We start from the raw sequence: 11,004 nt of genomic DNA, 5'->3' as shown, positions 1-11,004 counted from the left end.
CCTCTCTTGGTCGTCTTTTTCGCAGTCAGTTTGACAATAATCTTGGGCCTCACTGCACTTTGGTCGTTTTTGGAGATCCTTCCTTCCTTCCTCGGCCGTCCCTCAGTCACGGTGCTTTTTCCGTCTTCCGCAGAGGAGCCAGAGGCTCGCTGAAGAAAAACCCCAGCTTCAAGATTTCCTGCCTCGAGCTCTGGAGCTGACGGAGACTCCTCTTGTATTGATAATGACGATTTGACTACGCTTCCTTGAAAGAGACAAACAGACAAGGTTAAAATCGTATATAAAAATGAAGTGTTACCTCATCAATTTAAACACGCAGCGTTCTTAATGCAGAGAAATGTCCCGAACGTAACAAAAAAAAAAAAGAACGTCACACATGTCTCTAAAACACGACAAGACTTTATCTGTTGACACACTTACTTTCTGAAACGGTGCGGCTAGAGCGCAAGGACCAGCAGCTCTCTGCCTGAAAGCCTCGGAAATCTGCCTCCTGCGGAAAACACAGAGACAGTGAGGACCAACACGCTGTATATCCACCCCTTTGCATATGGACCCACACGTCACCGGTCTTTAGTTTAAGCTTCCACCACGTCTTAAGTTAAACATGTCTTAACAAAACATGAAACTGATTGACAGTCAGTTCAGATTTCTACAAAAACACAACAGAAGATCAGCACAGCTTCGACCCAGCTGCCAGCAATGTACCTCACTTGTCACATTCAGCAACAATGAATACAATCATGAATACAAATCAAGCAAGGTCACTCCACGCCAAATCAGACAGAATAGCAGCACGTAAATGAAGTCTCAGGTTTGATGTATAATTATTCTTTCAATTATCCAGCTGCAACCTTTTTTTTTTTTTTTTTTTTTTAACTGTTTAACCACTGATAATACGTTCAGATAGTTTATACACTGAATTTTTTTTCCTTTTTTTTTTCAGTTAAAGCCCTAGCAAATAGTAAACATAGACTGAAGAATGTGGGAAACCGTAATATTCGAACGTTTCAAATACATATTGCTAATGTATGTAAGTAATAAAAGGAACCTCTGAATCTAAGCATCACACACAGTGCAGGGATACTTCACACCTCAGGATTTTACTCACTGTCCATGGATAATCTCCTCTAGCTGTACACACATGATTATTAATAGTAATTCACCTACTTACTGAGGGGTATTTACTAATTCTACACTGGGATACTGTATTTGCCAAAAAAACAACAACATCAACAAAAAAAAAGAACACACATGTATCTCAACATATCTGAAGCTTATCTTCACTTCCTTGTCACTTTTAAAGGCCCTATCTGTAACAGCATTAGACCAGCCATGTTGGCTTGATCATAAAGTGGTATTGTCTCTGCAAAAAAAAAAATACAACCAGGAAAGAAAGAAAAAGAAAAAGAAAAAAAAGAAAAAGACAAAGAAACTCACAAAAGTACTGAAGTGTTTTCTGGACAAGCCATAAGACAAGACTGTGTGTTACAGACAGTCTTAACTACAGTGAAACCTCTGTGTTATAGACAGTCTTAACTACAGTGACACCTCTGTGTTATAGACAGTCTTAACTACAGTGACACCTCTGTGTTACAGACAGTCTTAACTACAGTGACACCTCTGTGTTAGACAGTCTTAACTACAGTGACACCTCTGTGTTATACACAGTCTTAACTACAGTGACACCTCTGTGTTACAGACAGTCTTAACTACAGTGACACCTCTGTGTTAGACAGTCTTGACTACAGTGACACCTCTGTGTTAGACAGTCTTAACTACAGTGACACCTCTGTGTTATACACAGTCTTAACTACAGTGACACCTCTGTGTTACAGACAGTCTTAACTACAGTGACACCTCTGTGTTAGACAGTCTTGACTACAGTGACACCTCTGTGTTATAGACAGTCTTAACTACAGTGACACCTCTGTATTATAGACAGTCTTGACTACAGTGACACCTCTGTGTTACAGACAGTCTTGACTACAGTGACACCTCTGTGTTATACACAGTCTTAACTACAGTGACACCTCTGTGTTACAGACAGTCTTAACTACAGTGACACCTCTGTGTTATACACAGTCTTAACTACAGTGACACCTCTGTGTTACAGACAGTCTTGACTACAGTGACACCTCTGTGTTACAGACAGTCTTAACTACAGTGACACCTCTGTGTTACAGACAGTCTTAACTACAGTGACACCTCTGTGTTACAGACAGTCTTAACTACAGTGACACCTCTGTGTTACAGACAGTCTTAACTACAGTGACACCTCTGTGTTAGACAGTCTTGACTACAGTGACACCTCTGTGTTATAGACAGTCTTAACTACAGTGACACCTCTGTGTTATACACAGTCTTAACTACAGTGACACCTCTGTGTTACAGACAGTCTTAACTACAGTGACACCTCTGTGTTACAGACAGTCTTAACTACAGTGACACCTCTGTGTTAGACAGTCTTAACTACAGTGACACCTCTGTGTTATACACAGTCTTAACTACAGTGACACCTCTGTGTTACAGACAGTCTTAACTACAGTGACACCTCTGTGTTACAGACAGTCTTAACTACAGTGACACCTCTGTGTTAGACAGTCTTGACTACAGTGACACCTCTGTGTTATAGACAGTCTTAACTACAGTGACACCTCTGTATTATAGACAGTCTTGACTACAGTGACACCTCTGTGTTACAGACAGTCTTGACTACAGTGACACCTCTGTGTTATACACAGTCTTAACTACAGTGACACCTCTGTATTATAGACAGTCTTGACTACAGTGACACCTCTGTGTTACAGACAGTCTTGACTACAGTGACACCTCTGTGTTATACACAGTCTTAACTACAGTGACACCTCTGTGTTACAGACAGTCTTAACTACAGTGACACCTCTGTGTTATACACAGTCTTAACCACAGTGACACCTCTGTGTTACAGACAGTCTTGACTACAGTGACACCTCTGTGTTACAGACAGTCTTAACTACAGTGACACCTCTGTGTTACAGACAGTCTTAACTACAGTGACACCTCTGTGTTACAGACAGTCTTAACTACAGTGACACCTCTGTGTTACAGACAGTCTTAACTACAGTGACACCTCTGTGTTAGACAGTCTTGACTACAGTGACACCTCTGTATTATAGACAGTCTTAACTACAGTGACACCTCTGTGTTACAGACAGTCTTAACTACAGTGACACCTCTGTGTTATACACAGTCTTAACTACAGTGACACCTCTGTGTTATACACAGTCTTAACTACAGTGACACCTCTGTGTTATACACAGTCTTAACTACAGTGACACCTCTGTATTATACACAGTCTTAACTACAGTGACACCTCTGTGTTACAGACAGTCTTAACTACAGTGACACCTCTGTGTTATACACAGTCTTAACTACAGTGACACCTCTGTATTATAGACAGTCTTAACTACAGTGACACCTCTGTGTTATACACAGTCTTAACTACAGTGACACCTCTGTGTTATACACAGTCTTAACTACAGTGACACCTCTGTGTTACAGACAGTCTTGACTACAGTGACACCTCTGTGTTATAGACAGTCTTGACTACAGTGACACCTCTGTGTTATACACAGTCTTGACTACAGTGACACCTCTGTGTTATAGACAGTCTTAACTACAGTGACACCTCTGTGTTACAGACAGTCTTGACTACAGTGACACCTCTGTGTTATACACAGTCTTAACTACAGTGACACCTCTGTATTATAGACAGTCTTAACTACAGTGACACCTCTGTATTATAGACAGTCTTAACTACAGTGACACCTCTGTGTTACAGACAGTCTTAACTACAGTGACACCTCTGTATTATACACAGTCTTAACTACAGTGACACCTCTGTATTATAGACAGTCTTAACTACAGTGACACCTCTGTGTTACAGACAGTCTTAACTACAGTGACACCTCTGTATTATAGACAGTCTTAACTACAGTGACACCTCTGTGTTACAGACAGTCTTAACTACAGTGACACCTCTGTGTTACAGACAGTCTTGACTACAGTGACACCTCTGTGTTATACACAGTCTTAACTACAGTGACACCTCTGTGTTAGACAGTCTTGACTACAGTGACACCTCTGTGTTACAGACAGTCTTAACTACAGTGACACCTCTGTGTTACAGACAGTCTTGACTACAGTGACACCTCTGTGTTATACACAGTCTTAACTACAGTGACACCTCTGTATTATAGACAGTCTTAACTACAGTGACACCTCTGTATTATAGACAGTCTTAACTACAGTGACACCTCTGTGTTACAGACAGTCTTAACTACAGTGACACCTCTGTATTATAGACAGTCTTAACTACAGTGACACCTCTGTGTTATACACAGTCTTAACTACAGTGACACCTCTGTGTTACAGACAGTCTTAACTACAGTGACACCTCTGTGTTACAGACAGTCTTGACTACAGTGACACCTCTGTGTTATACACAGTCTTAACTACAGTGACACCTCTGTGTTACAGACAGTCTTGAGTACAGTGACACCTCTGTATTATAGACAGTCTTAACTACAGTAACACAGAAGTGTTAGACAGTCTGACCCTTACTCGATGAGCTGAGAAAATAAGGCAGGAAAGACTGACTGACGTGACCCCTGAAAAACACGCTGAAGCTTAAACATCTACCACTTACACAGAGCGAGAGAAACCAGTATTTGGTTGGACGAGGACTCCAGAAATGGAATTTGCATTCAGGATCAATGAAGCCTGTTTCAGGCTTCTGATAATGAAGTATAACAAGTCTGATAAGTCTCCAAGGTTGGAATACAAATGAATACACACCAAATCCACCACGAGGAGAGGGAAGACCGACCATACAATGCATCTGCACACTCCCAGAAGTGCTCCCAATCGACCACGGGCTCTCCTTTAATGCCTTCTGTTTGTGAATGCTGCTATTCTGGTTTCTGGGTTTCCTGTTTCTGCCTGACAGGTAATGACAGGCCACCTGAGCCTAACACACCAAACAGCACACAAACACGTTCTCGGCCACCAAAACATAAAATCAGCATCGGTTTGGTAGCAAGAGGAACAGGGTGAGAGAGCATTAATAACACATTTTACATTACAAACTCGACACAAAAATACTCAACAATAAATCACGCGAGTCATTCCCAGAGCAATGGCCACACTGTGCTTTTGAGTCAAAATGAAGGGTCCCATACAGTCAGTATGAATCCTTCATTTTACACACACACATACATGTACGCGCCAGCACACAAACACACACGCATGCCCACGCGCACACAACCACACACACATTACCGCAGGGCACTCATCTCACTGCTGTGATCACCGGGGATGAGTCTGGGCAGTTGATCAATCAATTAATTGACCAGTAGAGTCCATGTCAATTTTCAGATTTGAAATACAAACTGAAATAGATATATTCAAACGACTTAAACAAGGCCAAACTAATTAGGGCGGAATTGTTTCAGTAAGGCCAGTGCAAGTGGGGGCCTCACTGTCAACACCATCTGTTACTGCATTTTTTTTTTTTTCTGAGCTAGTCATAAGGATTAATACTGTAATAAGTAGGGTTTTTTCACACTGACTCAGCAATGTGACTTTGAAACAAATGCAAATTGTTTCAAGGACTTCAGTTAGCCTAACACAGACGACCACTGTTCAAATTTTTTTTGTCTTTTTTTTTTTTTTTAACATCAGTGACCACAGCTGAGACTGAAGAGCTTAGAAAATCCACCCCAAAAATATAATTTTTAATCCTGCGAACTCTGAATGTAATTCCCCGTTCAGACAAAACTCATATCTGAACAACAAAGGCTCATAAATGTTCAGCCAGAGAAAAGAGCATTTATGTCGACAATGTACAATTTCTGCCACTTAAAACAATGCGTACACTGACCCAATGCAGGCAGGCTCACATTAACATGACACAACACAATTTGAACTTGACAGCGATGGGGGAAAAAAAAAACTCACTTCTGTGTGTGAAACAGTTACGAGGTCTTCAACTTGAACAGGGCATTTACCACACACACAGGGCCAGACCACTATCAGCTGACATGCATTTACACAGCTCTATAAAAAAAGAATTTCACACAGAAGACTGCAAATTGTTTGTTTGGCTTTTCTTTTTGTCAGCATAACAACCAACGCTCTCCTGATCATAACCAAACTGACCGACGTGGGTGTCAGGACACTGCCCCATCCTGCAGAGCAGCCCCCCCCCCCCCGTTCAGACATGCACTGCAACCCTAAATGTATCTGGACTCTACCCGGAGGAGCTGCATGTGAGAACACAAAAGTCCGAATCGGTCGGAATCGGACATTAAAAGGACTTTACTCTATCAGCTCACTAGTACAAAGTCCACTGTACGTCGATGTGAGTCCATGTGTGAATAGAGCAGATCTTGGCCGGAGAATGCACAGCCAGCAAGTGGGCGTATTAGTAGTATTAGGAGTTGTAATCAGTCTAGGGCTAGGCTCTCGCTGGTTTTAATTCAGTTCCTGACACGATCAGGATGGTAAAATATGGATCCTATGTCTGTGTCTATGCGTCTTCTCTCACACTCTTTCCAGTCAGTCACTCTGGTTGTGATGATGAACTCACGAGCTGTCGTTAACGTAACCATTAATCAAATCCTCTTTACGAGGCAGAAATTTTAGGAATTTTATATTGAATGCAGTAACTTACGGGCCAGTACTACATTTATCCAGTGCAATGCGGTTATCGTTATAATATTACAAGTTAAATGAGCGACCGCTCATGTGAAGAGGGTTTTTGCACTAGGCATAACTTACTGCTGCAGCCATGTGAATAAAAGTAAAAAAAAAAAAAAGAGTGCTGAACAGGGAGGTGAGGACAGGGGAGAGGCGGAGTTTGTTTTTAAACAACGTGGCTTGCAGGCGGTGTCAAAATGTTGTTCGTCTCAATAAATACGTGTCTCTTGAATTTACACACTTACGCCCATTTGCTCTATCGGTTATGACTCGCATATGATAATTTCCCTCAAAATATGATCATTTTAAGCCTCTGGTATGATACTTTAACATTTCTCATCTGGCAACGTTGCCCCTTGCCTAAACCAAACGGAGAGAGGTGAGAACGCGTCTGACACAGACAGTCTCCTGTTGTGTGCCACATGTGTGAAAGGGCAACTTCGGACAATGTCCAGACCTAGTCTCTGTGGACACAGTCCGTAGTGCACGTGTGAAAATGGCTTTAGTCTCAGTTCTCTGCTCCCCAGTCTTTCTGTATGCTGAGAGTCCCACGGAACACAACTGTCTGCAAAGACCCCCCCCCCCAGGAGGGAGAGATGGCAAGATCTTTCTACCCCAGCCTTCTGTCCTCAAGTCAGTCACACACATACACACACACTGCTCGGCTATCGGCTATGTGCTTCAAAGCTGACAAAACTCACATTTTCACTGCATGTGAATAGGTGAGAAATGCTCCACCTGTCTCCTGACTGCATTTGAAAATGGGAGATGCCTTTCACCTCCCAGACTGGTTCACGCAGTCATGCAAAACAACTACATCTACATACAAGCATGGATGCACAAGGTGGAAGAAACCATCCCAGAGAACAACCATCAACAAGGCAAGACCAACACATACTGTTTTCACCGAAGCGTTAACTGATGGACCTATTTGGCACTGACACCTGCCTAGTTATCAGTGTCGGCATTCAGGGTATGAAATGTATGTATGAAAGAAACAGGTTTCATATTTTTGTCTCTAGATGTTTTACACACTGCTGTTTTCAGTCAATCTAGTGTAGAAGGCACATGTCCACGAATTAAAATAATTCAAAATAATTTCTCATTTCTGAAATGCCGGAGAGGCGGCAGAGAATGCAGCGCTACCCACAAGCGTGTTCAATAAAGCGTAACTCAGGGGTTTTAAATGGACGATAAATCTATGGCCCAGTGGGATGTCATGGCACAGTTCCAGAGGCACTGAAAAAAAACAAAGTGTGATGATTACTGATGGGGTTTCTTCCCTCTGTGAAAACAGACGCCCTATCCAAGGGTTTCAAAAGACAAGCAGCCTTTTCAATGGTAAATACCAACTCTGAATTAAAGGGGAAGATCACTGTTTTAGACCTTCCAAGAGGCACAGCGTAGTGCCGTTAACAGCGGTGGGACGTAACCGCGGTAAAACGCTAAATGAACTAAGCAAAACGAAATTGAGACCACACGACACAACCAAAGACCAGTTTTTTTTTTACATGTAACATGTCCTCTGACATGTTGGTGGGTGTTGGTGGGTAAACTTGTTGATAATGGTGGTGAGGCAAATGCAAACAACAGAATACTGGCAAGGACTGATCTCCTGAAACAGCCTACAGTTCAGCTATATATATATATATATATATAAAAAAAACACTTACTTGATTTAAAAAGCAACAGCAGACAAAGACAGACAGACAAACAATGCCACAGAATAAACTAAACAATTTGGTGTCTTTCAGACCATCACTATTCAGCATCACTATTGTCATCAGGACAGATTAACAGCTTAATACATCTAACGACTGAACACTGAACAGGAAGCTACATTTTCAGTTATGATCTATTCATTTCTGTCCCCCGACACGTTCTCGCATACATATTAGACAACCCAGAGCGAACGCAGTGCAGAGGTGTGTCCCATCAACTGTATATTCATGCACGTGTGTGTGTGTGTGTGTGGTAGAGGCCTATTTTCTGTCAACAGAATATCGGTCCACCGGACAATGGTACAATACACCCCTAACTCGGCATACATTTCAAAACTCTGCAATCACTTACGCCAAACTCGACACGCCTACGTCACCATCAAAGTGTCACCAGGTGCAGAAATGATAAATGGAACATTTGTGAGAGAGATTCAAAACTGCTCAGGCAGCGGTCTTCCGTATTTAACTCCTGCTCCAAAAAAACATGAACACGCTGAAAAACATGTCTTTTCTGTTTGTGGCCATGTTAAATGGATCGAGAGTTACTTGTAACCTATACTGCAAGCTCTAGGCGAGCTGCATCTTTATGCATACGTCACCCAAGACGACGACTTGGCACCTGGGAGTATAGGTTCAAAATTGTCAGGTGCATTAAAACATCTGATACCAATTAGCATTTTGAAACGTTAAGAAAACGTCTGACTGCAGGATCAATGTCTTGACTTCGGTGACAATAAGCGCTTTCGATAAGTAGTTAGCTTCGAGCAGTTGTGTAGTTATCTGCTACTGACGCGCTAGTAATTTCACACCACAAAATGCAAAAGAAATTTCTCTTCAAAGCAGAACTAAAAATTGATACCACGCAAGCAAGCAACCTGTAGCCAAGGCAACACTGGGAACAGTGAGCGAAACTCCCGCCATGAAAAGACGATAACGCAACAAAAAAGCCAAACCCAACTGGGGTTAGACGTTTAGCTAACGAAAGTTTGCTCAACGTTAGCAAGCGTGTATGTGAGCGCATGGTGTGAATCGTGCGGTAGTTAACTAGCAAAGTTTGCCTCGTTTCAATGTACGATGATCTTATGTTGTCAACGCTACATTTAATACAAGGCTGCACTGAGACCTATAGAAATTACTGAATATGTTTTCTTCCTTGTTTCGAGGGCAATGCAAAGTACTGTTACTAACCTCATCGCTCTCACTTGAGTAAAAACCCGCCTCTGTCTTACGCCTGTGTTTCTCTCCAAGTCCCAATAAGCGCAGAAGTGACGGGTCGTCTTTAAGCGTTCCTCCAATGTTGATGGGCCTTGGCCCGCTTAACCGCAGCACTCCGTCTTCATCCCCCAACCTCCCGATTCGCAAACGCTTCTCCGTCCGCAGTTGGCTGCGAGATGTTAATGGCCGACCCGGGAAGCGACAACGAACTACGGAAGAAATGTTTGTGCCAGCAGCAACAACCGAGGCTGATAATCCGCCTCCTGTTGCCGCCATTATTGTCGACCACAACAACAACGACACTGCTGCGCTCGCGCTTAGTCGAGAACAAGATGGAAAGGCGCGAGACAACGGAGTGTCAGCAAGGGATTGTGGGAAATTGAGTTATTCTCTGGGTCCTGAATTGCAAAGTAAGTGAGGCGTTAGCCTATTTTTACCCAAATGTCTAGCTCACCGCTTTTTAAATGGGACTAAATAATGCAAAAGAATCTCAGTGCAATATCTTGCTGACACTGTCGCGCTCAAATGTAGTGATATAGGTATTCCACTCAAACTGAGCAGAGACCACAATTTAAAGTCCCCTGTTGATGACGTTATAATTTATATGAAATTATAGTTGCGTTCTGGTGAGTTGCTGAGCGGACAACTGCGAGTCAGTCAGCAACATCTGTCGTCGACGGGATAACTAATTTCTATCGGTAAAATGAGTTGGAATTCAATGCAGCGCTTACAGCAGAGCACACATTAAGACCCCTCAGGACAGTGTATGCAAAGTATGTCAGTAAATAGCCTGACAAGTTGATAGAATGCACAAAAGTGCAGCCGACATATATACATTTTACGCCTTATCAGTTTCTATCTACCTGAAATGAATTCATACGGATTGAAATTTACTGGAAATGTACAAAACACAAAGAAAACATTCTCACGGTTAACAAGGAAACATTCACGTATGTCATGACGGCTATCATGTTGCGTTTAATGCACATGTTGTAACGTATAAAAACGCTTAGGGCGTTGAGTAACTGCTTTCTGAAGTTTGTCCGCATAACCTTTTACATGTAGAAGGACGTTAACTTCCCGCCAGGTTTCATTATCAGTGTTTGGAAACATCATTGTCGCTGTCGAGATTTCTTGGCATTTACCATTGCTGTCTCAGTTTATTAGCACCATAACAGTTTTCTGACAAGACTGTCTTCGGCAACAAGGCGCGAACGCCTGTGCACCTGCTTAAAACTAGACGGTGCGAAAAAAAAATCATTTTAAAGAACACAGTGTGCGCAGCAGTCAAGAGATTAGACACACGCTAGATTTACAGTTTTTCTGTCGT

General features: G+C 42.3%; 1 long non-coding RNA gene across 1 annotated transcript; it reads right to left on the bottom strand.

Annotated features, from left to right (window-relative positions):
• Window positions 1-169: 169 nt before the first annotated feature.
• On the bottom strand, window positions 170-9,839 carry LOC115825594 (uncharacterized). The gene is made up of 3 exons (XR_004025746.1): window positions 9,648-9,839; window positions 421-490; window positions 170-244 (listed from the first exon to the last, which is right to left on the bottom strand). It is a non-coding gene; the product is annotated as an uncharacterized LOC115825594 (long non-coding RNA).
• Window positions 9,840-11,004: the final 1,165 nt, after the last annotated feature.

Source organism: Chanos chanos, chromosome 12, assembly GCF_902362185.1.
Source record: "Chanos chanos chromosome 12, fChaCha1.1, whole genome shotgun sequence".
NCBI lineage: Eukaryota > Metazoa > Chordata > Actinopteri > Gonorynchiformes > Chanidae > Chanos > Chanos chanos.
This window is presented reverse-complemented; position numbering and strand designations above follow the sequence as displayed.